We start from the raw sequence: 19,559 nt of genomic DNA on the forward strand, positions 1-19,559 counted from the left end.
TTCCGTTCCATTATTAGTAGAGCTTTTAAAATGCTATTTGTCACAACCTGTTATCTTGTCATTATGTAGCATTATGTAGCATTTAAAAAATGTATACTCTTCACTTTGAAGTCTTTTAGAAATCTAAAATATGACATTCTATTGTTTGTGTTTCCATATTCCTTTATTGCCAGTTTGAACAAATCCACATGCTTTGATTCAAAGGTAATAAATTCCTCTTATTTGGAAAAATGATGTTTATTTTTGTTCTCTCACCCTTAGCAGGTGGTTTCATTTTAGCACACTTCAGAGTTATAATTTCATGCTTATTAAAAACATTTATTATGATCTACATAGATGAATGAAACTTTTATTTTATTAAATTATTTGCCAAAAATCTGTTATTTTAAAAATGTATTTCCTTGGAAGGGTTATTTTAGAGCATTGAGAGAGGATCTAGGAGTGTGGTATTATGCAATTTTTAAGTAGGTATGAATTGGTTATTTATATGATTATTTCTTTAAGGCTTATGTATATTGTCCATTATATGCTATAAAATATTTTGAAATTAAATTTAAGGTTGTTTTACATAGTTTATTTTTTGGAAAAAAATATTGAAATGACTTATGAAATTCAGTATACTCTCAACATTAATTTATTCTGAAATTTACCAATTGTTTACTGAACCTATAATATGGCAGTTATTACTTCAGACTACACTGGTAAATGAAATACTTGGCTTTGTAGAACGTTTATTTTAATGGGTGAGACAATTAAAAGCTATAAACCTTAATAAAAATTGCATAGTGCATTCAAAAATGATGAGTACAATGGGGAAAAAAAAAAATTAGATCAGGGTGAGAAAAATTAGGTTGCTAGGCAGGGGATGGGGAGTTAAGAATTTTAATAGGAAGATCAGGGTAGTTACAATGAAGCTGACAATTGAACAAAGGTATGGAAAGGTGATGAATTTGCCCAGAACTATCAGCAATAAGGTCACTCCAGACAAAGGAATTGGCTATCTTGAAGGCCATAAGGTTGGATCGTGCCTGGCATATCTGAGGAATAGCAAGGAGGCCACTGTGAGTGACTGAAGAGTAGCAGGGAAAGAGGTCACAGAGGTTAAATGAGTGGCTAGATCATGTAAAAGCTTAGAAGTCATTGTAAAACTCTGGCTTTTATATTTGGAAATTTACTGTATGATAGAATTTCTGCTAATAACTGAGAGTTCAAATGTCCATAAAATTTCAAGGATTCTTTTTCTTGTAAGACAGAATAAAGAAAAAGAGGTCATATTTTTACATGGTGTAACAAATGCTCAGAGATCCAAGTGTAGGAATCTATGGGAAACAGAAGAAGGCACTAAAATCACACCAATATATTTGATGACTGTGACTATTTATAAATTTGTATTTTCTAGATTTTTTTATAGTCATGGAATCACACAGTATATACTATTCATTGCCTGGCTTTTCTTTTCTCAGCACCATTACTTTGAGAATCTCCAATTGTAAATAGTTCATTTTGATGTTGAATAGTAATCTCTTTAATGAATAGATCATAATTTGTCTTTGCTCTATTGATGGACATTGATGAACATTTCCACTCTTTTCAATTTTAAAAATAAAGCTGCTATGTAATTCATAAACAAGTCTTTGTATGAACATAGGGTTTGTTTCTCTTGGTTAAATGCCTAGAATTAAAATGGCTATTTGTGTAACTGCAACATATTTTGCATTTAAAAAAAATTTCAAACTATTTTCCAAAGTGGTGGTATCATGATATATGTCAACAACAGTTTAGATTTTTTGTTGCTTCTCAATCTAGCTCAGACGAAGTACAATTAGCCTTTATAATTTTAGCCATTCTAATAGATATGTAAGCATGTCTCATGATTTTAATTTGTATTTCTTTAATGTCTAAATGTTGAGAAATTTGTCATGTGCTTATATCCTTTAGGTGACATGTCTCTTAAATACTATTCTTCACATGTAGAATTGGATACTCTGTTTGGTTATTAGTAAGGTTTTTTATTTTTATTCATTTTTTAATAATCAGAGTTGATGTCCATTATCAGATATATAAGTTGCAAATCCCTTCTCCATCTTCACGGTTTCTCAATGGAGCTTTGATAGCTGTGTCTTTCAAGAAATATGCTAATTCTTTCCTGGTACACGGAGGTATGACTAGAACATTATCAATGTTGACCTTTGCAAAGAAAATCATGGCTTAAGATATATGTCGTCTGCAGCTGTTGGGAGTGTTCTGTAATATCAAGCATATCTAGTTAGTTGATAATTTTGTTCAAGTCTTACATGTCTTACCAATTTGATGACCATTTGTCTATATAATCTTAAAATAAAGGTGTTGAAATTTTTTTCCATTTCTCTTCTAAGGTAGAAGTTATGATTTTTGTTCTTAGTTTTTCCCTATATATCCCCAAATCTGTTATTAAGTATTAAAAGTCAAGAATTATTATACTCCCTGAGGAATTCATCCGTTTACTCTTCTGTAATTTTGACTTGATCTTTATGTCTGATAATGAAATTTGCTTTAAAATCACTTTTCCTTATCTTGATATAACCACCAAACTTATAGTGTGATTAGTGTTAATATAGCATATTTTTTCTTTTACTTTATAAAGCACTTCTATATTTAATCCTGAAAAAAAAAAAACAGCTTTTTAGCTCTGGAAGCATCTTTCTAAATTATCTTTTCTTTTTTTTTTAATGAATCAGTAGCAATTTTTAAGGGACCTAAACTGAAAGTAGGTTTAGAACATTATTTATTTATTTATTTAGTAAAAGATTTTATTTTGTTTATTGACAGCGATAGAGAGAGAGAGAGAGGTAACGCACAAGCGGGGGTAATCACATGCAAAGGGAGAGGAAGAAGCAAGCTCCTTGGGGTGCAAGTAGTCCCATGCAGGGCTGGATCCCTGTACACTGGAATCATGACCTCAGCCAAAGGCAAACATCTGCTTAAACAACTGAGTCGTCCAGGCACCCCTAGAAAATTAAAAAAAAAAAGACCTTTTAAAAACATTTTGTTTCTTTCTTTTTTAAAATATTTTATTTATTTGACAGACAGAGAGACAGGAATAGGAACTGTAAGCAGGGCAGAGGGAAAAGGAGAAGCAGGTTTCCCACTGAGCAGAGAGCCTGATATGGGGCTCCATCCCAGGACCCTGAGATCATGACCTGAAAAGAAGGGACACTTATGGAGGAAGCCACCCAGACACCTCTTTTGTTTTTAATATATGGCAACTGATGCTTCCCAGCCACGAGGAGCATATTACCCATTGATTAAATCTTTGACAACAACCTATTTAAAAAGGTGTGTAAATATATACTTACTCAGATTTATACACTTTGTGTTTTCTTCATAGTTTGGGGCTGGACCCCATGGTCACAACACTGCTTCCAGTCTTTGCCTTCCCATCTTTTGATACCAGGTATTTTGTTAGCAAAGCAAATTAGTATCAAAATTAATAAGCCCTTGGCACCATATCTCTGGAGCAGGGGTTGCTCTTAGCCAAGGCCCAGAGCAGTTGACCTCCCCTCGCTAGTGCTATAGCCCCAAGGACTAGGTCCCTGCCACCAGAACTCAGTCTTACATGTTATGCTAAGCAGACATAACCAAAACAGGAAAGCTCCCACACCTTTCACTGGCATGCCTCATCTCCCACTCCCTCGACGTCCAGGCAGTACCAGATGCCAGGGAAGGGTCTTGGTCCAACATATGGGAGGGAAGGAAGTAGCCACGAGCAAGTACCTGCCTCTCCGTGCCTTTCTTTCATGAGCAGGTTGTAAGGAGGAGGAAGAGGAAGGGGAAGAGAGGTGAACTTCAAGGGGTGAAGGCCTCAGGTAGGCAGCTGGCTCCTGCCAGTAAGAAAGGGACAAAGGAGAAGGCAGTGAGTCTTGCAGGGAGGGTGGGGGGTAAGGGTTACAGCTTATGACGGAATCTGGACAGGAATAATAGGGATACTAGTCATTTGAGTCCACCATTGGCAAGCTGGGCTGGGTGTCAGGGCAGATAGGCCTCCCTGATCAACGGCACATGAGAGAAGGTGGAATTCTTCTCTGAGGAGCAGGTGGAGCTTTGGGTGTTGGGAAAGCATAGACAGTATTGTTCCAGGGCCAAGGACAGGTCCGGGTACTCCTGGTTGGAGGTCAAGGCCACAGTATGATCCAGGTCTTCTCCCAGCAGCTTGAAGGAACCACATGCCAGCCATCCCTCATTATTGTAGTGCACTTAATGGCTTATCCATCAAATGACTCCTTCAGCAGCTTGAAAACCACCTCCACAGGCACTCCAGGATATGGGAGGCTTCCAGAGTGAAGATTTTGCACAGGATCACCCCAAAAGAACAGAAGTCACTCTGGTGGATGTAGATCTGGTCAAACATGGCCTTAGGGACCATCTACTTCACTGTTGGATGTCTTTTTATAGTAACTGATGTGGTGATATCTCTGGCAAGGCTGAAGTCTGAGATCTTCATCATGCTGTCCTTTGTCACCAGCACTTCCCGGGTGGCCAGGTCTTGGTGTATGCACTTCTTGGAGGCAAGGTACTCCATGCCTCAGGCTACCTGATAGGCACAGGATACCAGGTCCTTGGAGGAGAGTTGCTCTGCTGCATTGTGGCTAATATTGTAACAGTACTCCAGGTCAGGAGGCCTCTGGGCCTGCAGGTACTCCTGTATGTTGTCTTTGGAGGCATATTCCATGAGAGTGTACAAAGGACCGTCCTGTGTGCAGGACCCAGCAGGTTGATGGTGTCCTTGTGCTGTCCAATCATCTTCATCATCTCCATTTCTGAGATTAGGGTTTGACAGGTCTTTCTCTGTTGCATCTGACTTCAACATCTTCACAGACACTTTAGTCAAATGGTTGGATTTGTCTTTGTCCAGCCCAATGGCCTCCTCCAACACCACCTGCCCAAAGTAGGCCTGTCTTAGGGGTCTGCCTAAACTGCCTACAACCAGCCAGCCTCAAGGCAGTTATGAACTCTAGATTATCCTCAAAAACATTAAACCACAAGCTAAAAGTTCTCTTCACTAGGGTCTGTCGCAGGTCTAATTTTCTTATCTTTCATCATTTATCTTTTTCCTAATTCTTATTTTCAGTATAGTTTATTTTGCTTCCAGGTGTTTCCCCTGGTTTCTGTATGCTTTTTCATAGGGAAGAGTTATCCTGTCATAAAATTATTTCTTGAGCATGCTTTACATCTCTCAGTTAAAATGGGTTCTTTTATGGTATTGATTCATTTGAGTTTTCTCAAAATGGGAAGAATTTTCAAAATGGTGTTTTCCTCAAGGTTCAGAGTATGTCTTAGCCTCATCTTTACTCTTTTTGAAATTCACTTTTCAAATTCTTGTCCCTCTTTTTATCGTTTTAAATTAAAATGTTTTATTTTTACTATTCTTTTATTTGAGTATAGTTGATATTCAGTGTTACATCGGTTTCAGGTTTTCAATATCTCCATACATTATTCTATGATCACTACAAATATAGCCACCATCTGTCACCATATAACACTATTATAATATCATTAACTATATTCTCTACACTGTCCCATATCTCTTTTTAAAATCTCTGATTTTTATGTTTTCTCTTATTCCAATTTTCGACCATCATTTTACTTGATTACTTTAATAAAATATGCCTGATTACACACACTTTGCTGAAAACCATAGCATTTGATTTATAGTCGTCTTCTTCTTCTTTTTTTTTAATTAACATATAATGTATTATTAGCCCCAGGGGTACAGGTCTGTGAATCGCCAGGTTTACACACTTCACAGCACTCACCACAGCACATACCCTCCCCAATGACATAACCCCACCACCCTCTCCCTACCCTCCCCAACCCCCCGGCAACTCAAAATCAATGGCCAAGGGCGCCTGGGCGGCTCAGTGGGTTACTCCGCTGCCTCCGGCTCAGGTCATGATATCAAGGTCCTGGGATCGAGTCCTGCATAGGGCTCTCTGCTCAGCAGGGAGCCTGCTTCCCTCTCTCCCTCTCTGCCTGCCTCTCCATCTACTTGTGATTTCTCTCTGTCAAATAAATAAAAAAAACCTTAAAAATCTTAAAAAAAAAAAAAAAAAACAATGGCCAAAATTTCATGTTTGCTACTAAAGGTATGACATTCTCCTAAGACATGCGCGTGACTTGATCAATATATTTATATATTTATATTTGAAGAAGAAGGAACTATTTGATGCAGCAAATCCATGTTGATTAAAAATTACCAGATATGGGGCTCCTGGGTGGCTCAGTGGTTTAGGCCTCTGCCTTCGGCTCAGGTCATTATTTCATGGTCCTGGGATGGAGCCCCATATCAGGCTCTCTGCTCAGCGGGGAGCCTGCTTCCCCCTCTTTCTCTGCCTGCCTCTCTACCTACTTATGATCTGTCAAATGGGTAAATAAGATTTTTAAAAAAAGAATTACTAGGTGTGAAAACATTGAGGGTATGGGAAGGAAAATGATTTCACCTGATCAGACTTGGAAGTGGTTGAACCTGAATTGAAGTGCTATAAAAAGAGTAAAGACTTGGGAAATATATGGGGAAAAAATCCCTAGAAAAACAGCAATAATAACTGGCTGCTCTTTATTGATCCAGATCCTGTGGTAGGCAGAGAAGAGCTGGTTTTAGCCAGAGGATGATCTCCGTTTGTCTTCATGATCTGGCATTTCCTGCTAGCCAGGCATGGGGCTCTGCACTAGAGCTGCAAATGCTGGGGGGCCCTCACTGTCCCTTTCTCTTCTCAGGAGAACAACGGGCATGTCCATGGTGCAGTGTGACAGCCTTTACCACAGGGAGATAAAAGACTGCCAAGGGTAGTTTAGAGCTGAGAAAAGCCAATTAGGAACAGATTTTCAGGGGAGGTGATAGACAAGGGCAAAGCGAAGAATGAGGATGAGAGGATGAGTGCGACAAGTTTCAAAGTACCAGGAAGCAGCACAGTGAATTCGGGAAACTACAGCAAGTTCATGGCAACCGACAGCTGATCTGGCAGCATCACCTGGGGATGGAGGCTGAGCCCCGGGGTTAACACTGGGGCTGAGATGGTTTGTATACTATGCCGAGGAGGTGAGGTTCTACACGGTGGGGGCACAGGGAGTTACCCGGAGGATTTCAAATATCAGAATCGTAACCATAATAGAGTATTTAATTGCATCCTTGCTTTCATCAAGGCTAAGATGCATTATAGTTTATGTTCGACTAAGGAAAAGAAATGCTGTCAGTTAAACTAGGATATGTCATCAAGTGCAAGGTGAGTGCCACCTTAAGAGATATTAAAACGGGGGGGAGGAGGACAAATCTTAGAAAAAGTAAACTGTGGTACTAGAATAATTAAGAAAGTTCAAACACTTGGATCAACTTAAAAAGTGATTATTGCTTACCATGTGCCCCAAACTATATTAAGTCTTAGAACAAGAGACGTTCTCATCTTGATGCACCGCAGCTGCTAGACCCAAGGTACAGAGGGCAGTAGCCAACGACCAGCAGGCCCCAAGTGCCATGTGCAGACTCTAAGAGCAACTGCCTTTGAGAGAGGAAACGGTTGAGAGTGGGCTTTCTGAGGTAGAGAATTATTAGCTGGGAAAGTAGGAAAATTGACACAGAATCAGAATTGATGCCCCTACATGACAGATTTGGTGAAACTTCCCTTCTCAGAGATCTTGAGGCTCCTCAGAAATGTATTTTTCATTTTGGACAGAACATTCAGGATAAACATGATCTGTTCGAGTTCCTGGTTCTCTCATCAGGACTGTTTCCTAGGCTTCAGTGGCACAAGAAAAGGGTTTTGAAAGTCCAGGGTAAATCCTGACAAAAGCAAAGCACGGTATCTATGAAAAACTAACCACTCAGAAGAGAACAACAGATAAAAGGCCAGGCCGACCTGACCCTGCAGGATAGGTAAGGTTGGTCCGGCAACAGGGGTAGAGGGGAAGTGCCCATCTCCTGCAAGAAGAGCTAGAGAAGACCCCTTCCGGAGAGACCACCAGGAGAGGAGAGCAGTAGGTGCTGATGATGAAGAATATTTTAATCAGCAGAGAAGGTCAAAATGACAAAGTTCCAGGATCAGAGTAAACGTATGGGATTAAAACATAAAAAATAAAAAAAAAAAGATTTTTTTGAAAGGACTTTTTTTTTTAAAGGACTTTAAACAAAAGTCCTTTTTAAGAGACAGTTGGCTGCTTAAACCAAAAGTACAACTAACTGAGAGAATCGCCGCATTATTTATTGGGGTAGAAAGGACCTGGAATGTAGAAAGACCCATTCTGCAGAGGAAAAAAGAGAATCACTAACAGGCCTCATGCCTTGCGCAGCCAGTGGCTAGAATCCCTGCCCATGAGACCCTTTGCTGGAAGGCTGCTAGAACCATCTCAACTATGTTAGTCTATCTTGGAAGCCAACAAGTGTTTGCCCAGTTAAGAGCACCATAACAATCAGTCACGTTATGTTATAATGACTGTCGATATCTGCTGGGACGAATGAGGGTGATGTCAGGACCTGATGGGAAGCTTTACCAGGAGACTGTGGCTTCTGGATGCAGTCCTCAGGTCCCATGGTCTGGGTGAGATCTAGGTCTTTGAGTGGAGGAGGACAGATGAGATTTCAGAATTTGAGTTGATTCTGGGATGATTAGTGCTTTGGAAGGCATTGGGTGAAGGTATTTTTGCACACGGGAAGGACACGAATTTGGGGAGCCAGTGAGTGGACTGTTAAGAGCTGACCTGCATTACCCTCAGAAACCTTGTCCTTATCTCTGGTACCAAAGAACATGACCTTATTTGGAACTAGAGTCCTTACAGATGCAATCACATTACAGTGAGGTCGTTAGAGTGGGCCCTAATCTCCTGTAACTGACCTCCTTATGTAAAGGGAAAATCTGGACAGAAAGATGCCCCTACTGTCAGTGGTGGGCAGTGCATGAACTTCTAGAACCCTGACAGTAGTGGAAAACAGACTCAGGCTGGGCACTAGGTAAATGGGAGCTCCAGTGGAATTTCAGATGAAGATGCTGTGGACCTCGGCTTCCCAGGTCATAGTGACGTTAGGATTTCAAATTCAAGTCAGAGATGAAAGAAACATCTGGACTCGGTCCTCAGGTACACACAGTATTCTGAACTGAGGCTAGAACCAGAGACCATTCTAATGAAAGGCCTCCACAGGTGGGCTCTCACAGGTGGGCTCCGACTCAGTTTCCTGTATATTTATTCATGAAATCGCTCTGCGGGTCAACATGCAGAACAAAACCATTTAATAAAAGTGACAATGAGGTGAGGAAAGGGAAGCCAGAAGGCATGTGAATGTGGAGAGAGGAAGAGCCAGGGTGGATAAACCGAGAATCCCTCCCTGCGCTCCTTGCTGCCAGGGAGGTCTGAGGGACTAGTTTCCACCTGGGATCCCAAGTCCAGAACAAAAGTGGCGGGGCCACGCCACGGGATGAGGGAAGGGGGTCCTCGGCACCCGCGCGTGGGGGTGCCAAAGATGGGGGCTATTGCGCTCGCTGGCGGGGTGTACCTCACATGGCTCCGTCCCCGGCCCCACCCCGTGGGCGGCGTGTAGTCCGGCGTGTCGTCCGTGTCCCCCGTGGTCCCGCTGCCCCGGGGGTCGCGGAGCCTGGGTCCCGACACCCCCGCGAGCTCGCGGCCCGCGCTTTCTGCTCCAGATGAGGGCGCGGCGCGGTGTCACTTTACCTGCTTGCAGAGGGTCGTCCGGAGAAGCCATGGGGCGGGGCGGGGCAGCGGGCCACGGGAGTGGGACAGCGCGGCTTCAGGGGCTGGGCTGGAGCGCGGGAGAGGAAGGGCGGCGAGGCAGGGGGTCCTGAGTCCTGACTGGGCCGCAGCACAGCACCGTGGCGCTGTGCGCCCCTCCTCTGCCAGCCCCTCCACCTCCTCTCAGACTCACGGCTGCATCCTCAGCCAGCTCACTTCCCGCTTCCGCAATTAGCAAAGCCCCTTCTCCGGGCGGCGCCTGCCCCCGCCCCCCTTCCGCTCCGCCCTGAGGCGCGGGCCCGGGGCTCGGGCGGCTTTGAAGCCCCGGGGGCCTGCGAGCGTGGCCAGCGCCAGCGCTGGGCAGCCTCCTAGCCTGGCTCCCCGAGCGGGTGTCCGAGTGCTGCCTGGCTGCGAAAAGATCATCAGCCCTAAACCCAGCTGCACTCTCGGGTCACTTCGCTGGCTTCCTGATTGTGCCCAAAGCCGGGAACCAGCTTCCCCATCACAGCCCTGGGCTGAGATGCCTGCCCGCGATCTGTTTGAGCAGTCTCCTAGTCTCCAGGCAGGGTCCGCCATTGCATGATGGCAGGGGCGAATCACTTCGAACTGGATGTTTGGGTTTTTTGTTTGTTTGTTGGTTATTGGTTATTACATGACCTCCATGGTAGGTGCTCCACAAAGGATCACAAAGGGAGTGAAAAGAGGATGCCTGATACATACGCATATGGCCATTCTAGAAAAAGAGCTTGGGGTTCTCGCTGAAGCGTGGCATTGGTCCTTGCACAATGTTTTAATAGAAATGGGATTATGCACCAACTTACTTAAATGAGCATAGTTTGAAATCGTTTACTAAGAATAAATATTTAAAACAGTTATATTTTAACTAAATCTATCATCAATCATAAATCTATTACACGAAGGTTACAGGCAATTTAAATGCAATAGCACTCTCTTCGGGGTTTTAAATAATCCGTGTCTGTCTTGGCACATGAGATTGCATAGATAGGAAATGGTTTGTAAAAGATCATATAATAGCTTTTACTATACGGTATCAGCAATTTATCCTAAAGGAGCTGCCACCAGCTAAAAACTCAGCTTTGAAAAATGCAGAAAAGCAGCAAACGTTTACATACCCTCTTGGTGACCAGAGGCATGCTTTGTGCCACTCATCATCTCTTTCGTGGTTCTGAGGCCCTTGGCGCTCAGTAGTTTAGTGTCTTATTCTCTGGAATAGGCCATTGAAGAAATACCAGGCCCAGAGAAGAAGGTTTTGCTGGGTGTCTGAAGAAAGTACAACCTTTTAGATGAAGCTTTCTGGGGAATTTGTTAGTGGTTTGGTCTGCTTCTGATAGGAAGGGAAATTTTATTTTTAAAGATTTTATTTATTTATTTGATAGAGATCACAAGTAGGAAGAGAGGCAGGCAGAGAGAGTGGAAGAAACAGGCTCCCTGCTGAGGAGTGAGCCTGATGTGGGGCTCGATCCCAGGACCCTGGAATCATGACCTGAGCCAAAGGCAGAGGCTTTAACTCACTCTGCCACCCAGGTGCCCAAGGGAATTTTTTTTTTAAGATTTTATTTATTTATTTGACAGACAGAGATCACAAGTAGTCAGAGAGCAGGCAGAGAGAGAAGTGGAAGCCGGCTCCCTGCTGAGCAGAGAGCCAGACATGGGGCTCAATCCCAGGACCCTAGTATCATGACCTGAGCCAAACGCAAAGGCCCAGTGAGCCTAACTCACTGAGCTACTCGGGTGCCCGAGGAAGGGAAATTTTTTTAAGAGTATTTTCTCTTTGAATCTATTTTGAGGTTTGGTTTGTGGTTCTTTCTGACTTCTCATGAAGATGGAATTACTTCTGAGGTTGGTTGTCAGGAACTGCATATCAAATCGAGCTATCTTGTTAGCAATAAATAAATAAATAAATAAATAAAAGGTCAAGTGTTGGTATAAAACTATTATGCTTTTCAAAATCCCGAACTATAATTCATGTATCGTGGTCATTCTTTATCATATCAAACAGGAGAGAGGTGGCAGAAACGCACTTTCAGGTTAATATTTTTATATAGAAGATTGACTTATGAACCTACTTTGTTATTCCCTTTCATTCAATTTCCCTGTACCTCCTTTTCTATGAATTGTAATGGTAAACCATCATTATTTTTATTGTTGGCCCGTAAGAATTAGAGATCAATGCCCAAGTGAAAGCAGAAGGCAGGTTTATTAAAGCAACAGCACACTATCTAAGGGAGAGCACTTGGTATTCCATGAGGTGGAGCTGGCCCTTACTTTGTTTTGGGATTGGATATTTCTTGGTCTTTTTGAAGTGGGAGGACCTTCAACATGCAGTGGATTGATCTCTAATGGAGGCTGCTTCCAATCATTTGGGGGACTCCTACCACATGCTGGGAAAAGGAGTTGTTGTGTTTTTTTTTTATTTTACTTTTTTCAGGGTTCCAAAATTCACTGTTTATGCACCACACCCAGTGCTCCATGCAATATGTGCCCTCCATAACTCCCATTAACAGGCTTACCCAACCCTCTGCCCCCTCCCCTCAAAACTCTCAGTTTGTTTCTCAGAGTCTCTCATGGTTTGTCTCCCCCTCCAATTTCCCCCCCACTCACTTCTCCTCTTGATCACCCAGTGTCTTCTGTGTTATTCTTTATGCTCCACAATTAAGTGAAACCATATGAAAATTGACAATCTCTGCTTGAATTATTCCACTCAGGATTATCTCCTCCAGTCCCGTCCATGTTGATACAAAAGTTGGGTATCCTTCCTTTCAGAAGGAAGCCTAATACTCCATTGTAAAAATGGATCATATCTTCTTTATCCGTTCATCCATTGAAGGTCATCTTGGTTCTTTCCAAAGTTTAATGACTGTGGCCATTGCTGCTATAAACATTAGGGTACAGATGTCCCTTCTTTTCACTGCATCTGTATCTTAGGGGTAAATACTCAGTAGTGCAATTGCAGGGTCATAGGGTAGCTCTAATTTTAATTTCTTAAGGAGTCTCCACACTGTATCCCAAAGTAGCTGCACCAACTGGCATTCTCACCAATAGTGTAAGAGGGTTCCCCATTTTCCACATCCTCTCCAACATTTGTTGTTTATTGCCTTCTTAATTTTGGCCATTCTAACTGTGTAAGGTGGTATCCCAATGTGCTTTTGATTTGAATCTCCCTGATGGCTAATGATGATGAACATTTTCTCATGCATCTGTTTGCCATTTGTATGTCTTCTTTGGAGAAGTGTCTGTTCATGTCTTCTGCCCATTTTTTGACATGATTATGTTTTGTGTGTGTTGAGTTTGAGGAGTTCTTTATAGATCTTGGATATCAGCCCTTTATCTGTAATGTCATTTGTGAAAATCTTCTCCCATTCCGTGGGTTGTCTCTTCATTTTGTTGACGGTTTCCTTTGCTGTGCAGCAACTTTTGATCTTGATGAAGTCCCAAAAGTTCATTTTTGCTTTTGTTTCCTTTGTCTTTGGGGACATGTCTTGAAAGAATTTGCTGTGGTCAGTGTCCAAGAGGTTACTCTCCTATGTTCTCCTCTAGGATTTTGATAGATTCCTGCCTCACGTTGAGGGCGTCTGTCCATTTCGAATATATCTTTATGTATGGTATAAGAGAATGGTTGAGTGTCATTCTTCCATACAAAGCTGTCCAATTTTTCCAGCACCATTGATTGAAGAGGCTGTCTTTTTTCCACTGTGTAATTTTCTCTGCTTTGTCAAAGATTATTTGACCATAGAGTTGATGGTCCATATCTGGGCACTCTACTCTAATCCACTGGTCTACATATCTTTTTAACCCACTGAGCCACCCAGGTGCCCCTTTTAAGCTATTATTTAAAAGTAGAGTCATTCTTTTTTTTTTAAGATTTTATTTAGTATTTATTTGACAGAGAGAGATCACAAGTGGATGGAGGAGAGGCAGAGGGTTAGGGTTAGATGTCGTTTGGCTCAGGGTTAGTGTAAGGCTTAGGGTAGGGGTCAGGGTTAGGGTTAGGTTCATGGTTAGGTTTAGGGTCAGGCTCATAGTAGGGTCAGGGTTAGCGTTATGCTCAGAGTCAGGGTCAGGCTCAGTGTTAGGGTGACGGTTAGGTGTAGGGTCAGGTTCAGGGTCATGCTCAGGTTTAGGGTCAGGTTCAAGTTTTGGTTTTGGGGCAAGGTTCATGTCAGGGTCAGGGTTAGGTTTGGGACAGGTTTAGTGTCAGGGTTAGGGTTAGGTCAGCTTTATGTTTAGGTTCTGTTTTATGAGTAGGTTCAGGATCAGGGTTAGATTTAGGGTTAAGATTCTGTTCAGAATCACGGATTGGGTCAGAGTTAGATTTATAGACAGGATTAGGGTCAGAGTTAAGGTCAAGGCCAAGGTCCGGTTTAAGGTTAAGGTCTGACATAGGCAAAGTTCAGAGTTAGGGTTATGATCAGGGTCAGGGACAGGGTCAGGTTTATTGTTAAAGTGGGGTTATGGTTAGGGTTAGAGGTAGTTTGAGGGTTAGGGTTAGACAGGGTTAAGGTCAGTGTCAGGGATAATGTTAGGGGTTAGTTTTAGGGTTAGGTTCAGCATTAGGTTTCAGGTCAGGGCCCGTGTTAGTGTCAGGGTCAAGGTTACGGTTAGGGTTAGAGTTAGGGTCAGGCTCCCATTCAGTGTCAGGTTTAGTGTTAGGGTCAGTGTCAGCGTCACTGTTAGGGTCAGGGTAAGGTTTATGGTCTTTGGCTGGGTCAGGGTCAGGGTGAAGACTAGGGCCAGTGACAGCTTTACGGTCAAGATCAGATATTGGTTTAAAGTACACATTCGGGTCAGGGACAGGGTTATTTAGTGGTAAGTGTTAGAATCATGGTTAGGTTTAGGGTCAGTGCCAGAGTCAGGTTTAGGCTCAGGGTCTGGTATAGGCAAAGTTCAGGGTTAGGGTTATGATCATAGTCAGGTAGGGGTCAGGGTTATTGTTAAAGTTTAAAGTTAGTGTTAAGGTTAGCGTTAGGTTGACTGTTAGGGTTAGAACTTGTTAGGGTCAGTGTCCGTGGTAGGGTTAGGGGTTAGTGTTAGGGTTAGGTTCAGCAATAGGATTCGGTGTACGGCCCGGGTTAGTGTCAGGGTCAGGGTTACATTTAGGGTTGGAGTTAGGGTCAGGCTCACAGACAGGGTCAGGTTTAGTGTTCAGGTCAGGGTCGGGGTCACTGTTAGGGTCAGGGTTAGGTTGATGGACATGGTCTGGGACAGGGTCAGGGTGAAGTTTAGCACCAGTGTCTTTTAAGGGTCTGGTTCAGGTATTGGTTTAAAGTCCACATTCGGGTCAGGGACAGGGTTATGTAGTGGTCAGTGTTAGTGTCATGGTTAGGATTAGGGTCAGGGTCAGGGTCAGGGTCAGGTGAAGGTCAGGGCAAGGGTCAGGTTTAGGGACAGGCTTTGGTTATGGTCAATGTTCGGTTCAGTGTCACAGTTAGGTTTTGGAGGTAGGGTTTGGGTTTGGGGTTAGGGTTAGAGTTAGAAGTAGGGTTATGGTTAGGGTTAAGGTTAGACAGCGTAAGGTCAGGGTTAGGGTTTGGTTTAGTGTAGGGGTTAGTGTTAGGGTCAGGGTCAGCGTTAGATCTAGGTTCAGGGTCTGTAGCGGGTCATGGTTAGAGTTACGTTTAGGTTTAGGGTTAGCGTCAGGCTCAGAGTCACGGTCAGGGGTAGGGTTAGTATCAGGGTTAGGTCAGTGTCAGGGTTAGGATTAGGGTTAGGGTCATGGTCATGGTGAGGTATGAGTCATGGTTACGGTAATGTCAGAGGTAGGTTTAGGTTCAGGGTCCACATCAGAGGCAGTGTCAGGCTTAGGTTTAGGTTTACAGTTCAGGTCAGGATCACAGTCAGGTTCAGGGTCAGGGTCATGGTCAGGGCTTGGGTTAGGGTTTTGGCAGGCTCAAAGTCAGTGTCAAGGTCAGGGTTGGTGGTTACTTTTAGTGTTACTGTTACTGTTAGTTGTCATTGACCCATCCCTTTAGGGTCTCAAGATAAACCCTGGGCAGAAGGGTTTAGACCTTACACCCCATCCCATTTAACCAGCCTTAAACTGGGGTGTGAACATGACTTGCCCACCAGACATCTTATCCCTCATCAGCCTGATCCTGCTTGGGGCATCTCCACCCACGATGGCATGGCCAGGTCCTCTTTACACACAGACACACAGACACCCAGAGCCAGAGCCGTGCGCGCGCACACACACACACACACACACACACACTCACACTCACAGAGAGAGAGACGGGGAGGAGACCTAGGGCTACTCCGGTTGATCAGAAGGTGTGCAATCTTTTAACTCTGAGCCCCCTGGTGTCCCCTTTGATTTTATTAGACAAAGGGTCTGATGTGTTGGGGAAACCTGATATGACCTGGCAGGGATTGGACGTGTCTGGCGGGCGAGCTCTCTTCTCCCTGCATCCTCTGGGCTTTCAGTACAGCAGAAGAACATGTCGCTTCCTTTAGGATGTGCCTAGAAATGAGCTTGGCACGACCGTTTTTTCTCTGTAATGGGGTTCCTGGATACGTGGGTTCCATTCCGTTGGGCTCTGTCTTCAGGGAAGTGAGGTCACCACTGCCTGGGGGTTCCTTACCGAACTTCCTGCTTCACCAGAGCTCCCTAAGCCGCCGGTCCCCAAGCTGCTCAGGGCTCACACTCCACTCAATGCAGTGCCCATCCAGTTACCCCCATACAGCCTCCCCATTCCCCTGGAGGGCTGGGTGCAGCTGTTGTCCCCGCTGGAGGGAACACAGCTGGGTTTTACACCAGGTTACTGTTAGTGTTAGGGTTAAGAACAAACTTAGGGTCAGGGTTAGGGATAGACGTTGTTGGGGTCAGGGTAAGCGTAAGGCTTAGGGTAGGGGTCAGGGTTAGGGTTAGGTTCATGGTTAGGTTTAGGGTTCGGCTTTGGTTTAGGGTTAATGTTCGGTTCAGTGTCACAGTTAGGTTTCGGTACTAGGTTTTGGGATTGGGGGGTTTTGGGTGAGAGTTAGAAGTAGGGTTATAATTAGCGTTCGGGATAGACAGCCGAAGGTCAGGGTTAGGGTTTGGTTTAGAGTAGGGGGGTTAGTGTTAGAGTCAGGGTCATCGTTAGGTTAGGTGCAGGGTCCGTAGTGGGTCAAGGTTAGAGTTAGCTTTAGGTTTAGGGTTAGCATCAGGCTCCCAGTCACGGTCAGGGGTAGGTTTAGCTTAGGGTCAGGGTTAGGTCAGCGTCAGATTTTGGATTAGGGTCAGGGTCAGGGTCATGGTTAGGTATGAGTCATGGTTACGGTAATGTCAGAGTTAGGTTTAGGTTCAGGGTCCACATCAGGGTCTGCGTCAGTCTTAGGTTTAGGTTTAGGGCTCATGTCAGGATCACAGTCAGGTTGAGGGACAGGGTCATGGTCAGGGCTTGGTGAGGGTTTGGGGCAGGCTCACAGTCAGTGTCATTGTCAGGGTTAGTGGTTGATGTTAGTGTTAGCCCCGCTCCTGGGTAATGGACCCATCCGTTCAGGGTCTCAAGATAAACCCTGGGCCGAAGGGTGTAGACCCTACACCCGATCCCTCTTAACCAGCCTTAAACTGGGGTGTGAACATGACTTGTCCACCAGACATCTAACACCTCATCAGCCTGATCCTGCTTGGGGCATCTCCACCTACGATGGCATGGCCAGGTGCTCTTTACACACAGACACACAGACATCCAGATGCGCGCACGCACACACACACACACACACACACACACACACACAGATACACACAGACAGAGAGAGACGGGGAGGAGACCAAGGGCTACATCGGTCATCAGAAGGTGTGGGACTCTCTGACTCTGAACCTCCTGTGTCCCCTTTTGATTTTAGTAGACAATGGGCCTGAGGAGTTGTGAAAAACTGATATGACCTGCAAGGGAGGGGACGTGTCTGGCGGGTGAGATCTCTTCTCCCTGCATCCTCTCGGCTTCAGTACAGCAGAAGAACATGTTGCTTCCTTTAGGATGTGCCTAGAAATGAGCTGGGCATGGCAGTTTTCTCTGTAATGGAGTTCCTGGAAGCATGGGTTCCAATTCAGTTGGGCTCTGTCTTCAGGGAAGTGAGGTCACCACTGCCTGGGGGCTCCTTACCGAACTTCCTGCTGCACCAGAGTTCCCTGAGCTGCCGGTCCCCAAGCTGATTGGCTCACTCCACTCAATGCAGTGCCCATACCGTGACCCCCATACAGCCTCCCCACGCCCCTGGAGGGCTGGGTGCAGCTGTTGTCCCCGCTGGAGGGAACAGAGCTGGGTTTAGACCAGGTTAGTGTTAGGGTTAGGGTTAAGAAAGACTTAGGGTCAGGGTTAGAGTTACAAGTCATTGGGGTCAGGGTTAGCATAAGTCTTAGGGTATGGGTCAGGGTTAGGGTTAGGTTCATGGTTAGGTTTAGGGTCAGGCTCACAGTAGGGTCAGGGTTAGCGTTACGCTCAGAGTCAGGGTCAGGGTCAGTGTTAGATTGACGGTTAGGTTTAGGGTCAGGTTCAGGGTCATGGTCAGATTTAGGGTCAGGTTCCAGTTTTGGTTTGGGGGCAAGGTTCATGTCAGGGTCAGGGTTAGGTTTGGGACAGGTTTAGTGTCAGGGATAGGGTCAGGGTAAGTGTTTAGGTTCATGGTTATGGTAAGGTCAGCTTTTTGTTTAGGTTCTGTTTTATAAGTAGGTTCAGGATCAGGGTTACTTTTAGGGTTACGATTCGGTTCAGGATCACGGATTGGGTCAGAGTTAGGTTTACAGTCAGGTTAGGGTCAGTGTTAAGGTCAAGTCCAGGGTCAGGTTTAAGGTTAAGGTCTGACATAGGCAAAGTTCAGAGTTAGGGTTATGATCAGGGTCAGGGAGTGGGTCAGGATTATTGTTAACGTTGGGTTAGAGTTAGGATTAGAGGTAGTTTGAGGGTTAGGGTTAGAGCGGGTTAGGGTCAGTGTCAGGGATAATGTTAGGGGTTAGTTTTAGGGTTAGGTTCAGCGTTAGGTTTCGGGTCAGGGCCCGTGTTAGTGTTAGGGTCAGGGTTACGTTTAGGGTTAGAGTTAGGTTCAGGCTCCCATTGAGTGTCAGGATTATTGTTCGGGTCAGGGTCAGGGTCACTGTTATGGTCAGGGTTAGGTTTATGGTCTTTGCCTGGGTCAGAGTCAGGGTGAAATCTAGGGCCAGTGTCAGGTTTACGGTCAGGATTAGGTATTGGTTTAAAGTCCACATTCGGGTCAGGGACAGGGTTATGTAGTGGTAATTGTTAGAATCATGGTTAGGTTTAGGGTCAGGGCCAGAGTAAGGTTTAGGTTCAGGGTCTGGTATAGGCAAAGTTCAGGTGTTAGGTCATGATCATAGTCAGGTATACGGTCAGGGTTATTCTTAAAGTTTAGAGTTAGTGTTAGGGTTAGCGTTAGGTTGACTGTTAGGATTAGAACTTGTTAGGGTCAGTGTCCGTGGTAGGGTTAGGGGTTAGTGTTAGTGTTAGGTTCAGCGATAGGATTCGGGTATGGCCCGTGTTAGTGTCAGGGTCTGGGTTACATTTAGGGTTAGAGTTAGGGTCAGGCTCACAGTCAGGGTCAGGTTTAGTGTTCAGGTCAGGGTTGGGTCACTGTTAGGGTCAGGGTCATCGTTAGGATTAGGTTCAGGGACAATAGACGGTCATGGTTAGAGCTATCTTTAGGTTTAGGGTTAACGTCAGGCCACAGTCACGGTCAGGTATAGGGTTAGGGTTAGGGTCAGGGTTAGGTCAGCGTCAGGGTTAGGATTAAGGTCAGGAGAGGGTCATGGTTAGGTATGAGTCATTGTTACGGTAATGTCAGAGTTAGGTTTAGTTTCAGGGTCCACATCAGGGTCAGTGTCAGGCTTAGGT

Source organism: Mustela putorius, unplaced genomic scaffold, assembly GCF_011764305.1.
Source record: "Mustela putorius furo isolate JIRA1106 unplaced genomic scaffold, ASM1176430v1.1 tig00003844_pilon_pilon_pilon, whole genome shotgun sequence".
Taxonomy (NCBI): domain Eukaryota; kingdom Metazoa; phylum Chordata; class Mammalia; order Carnivora; family Mustelidae; genus Mustela; species Mustela putorius.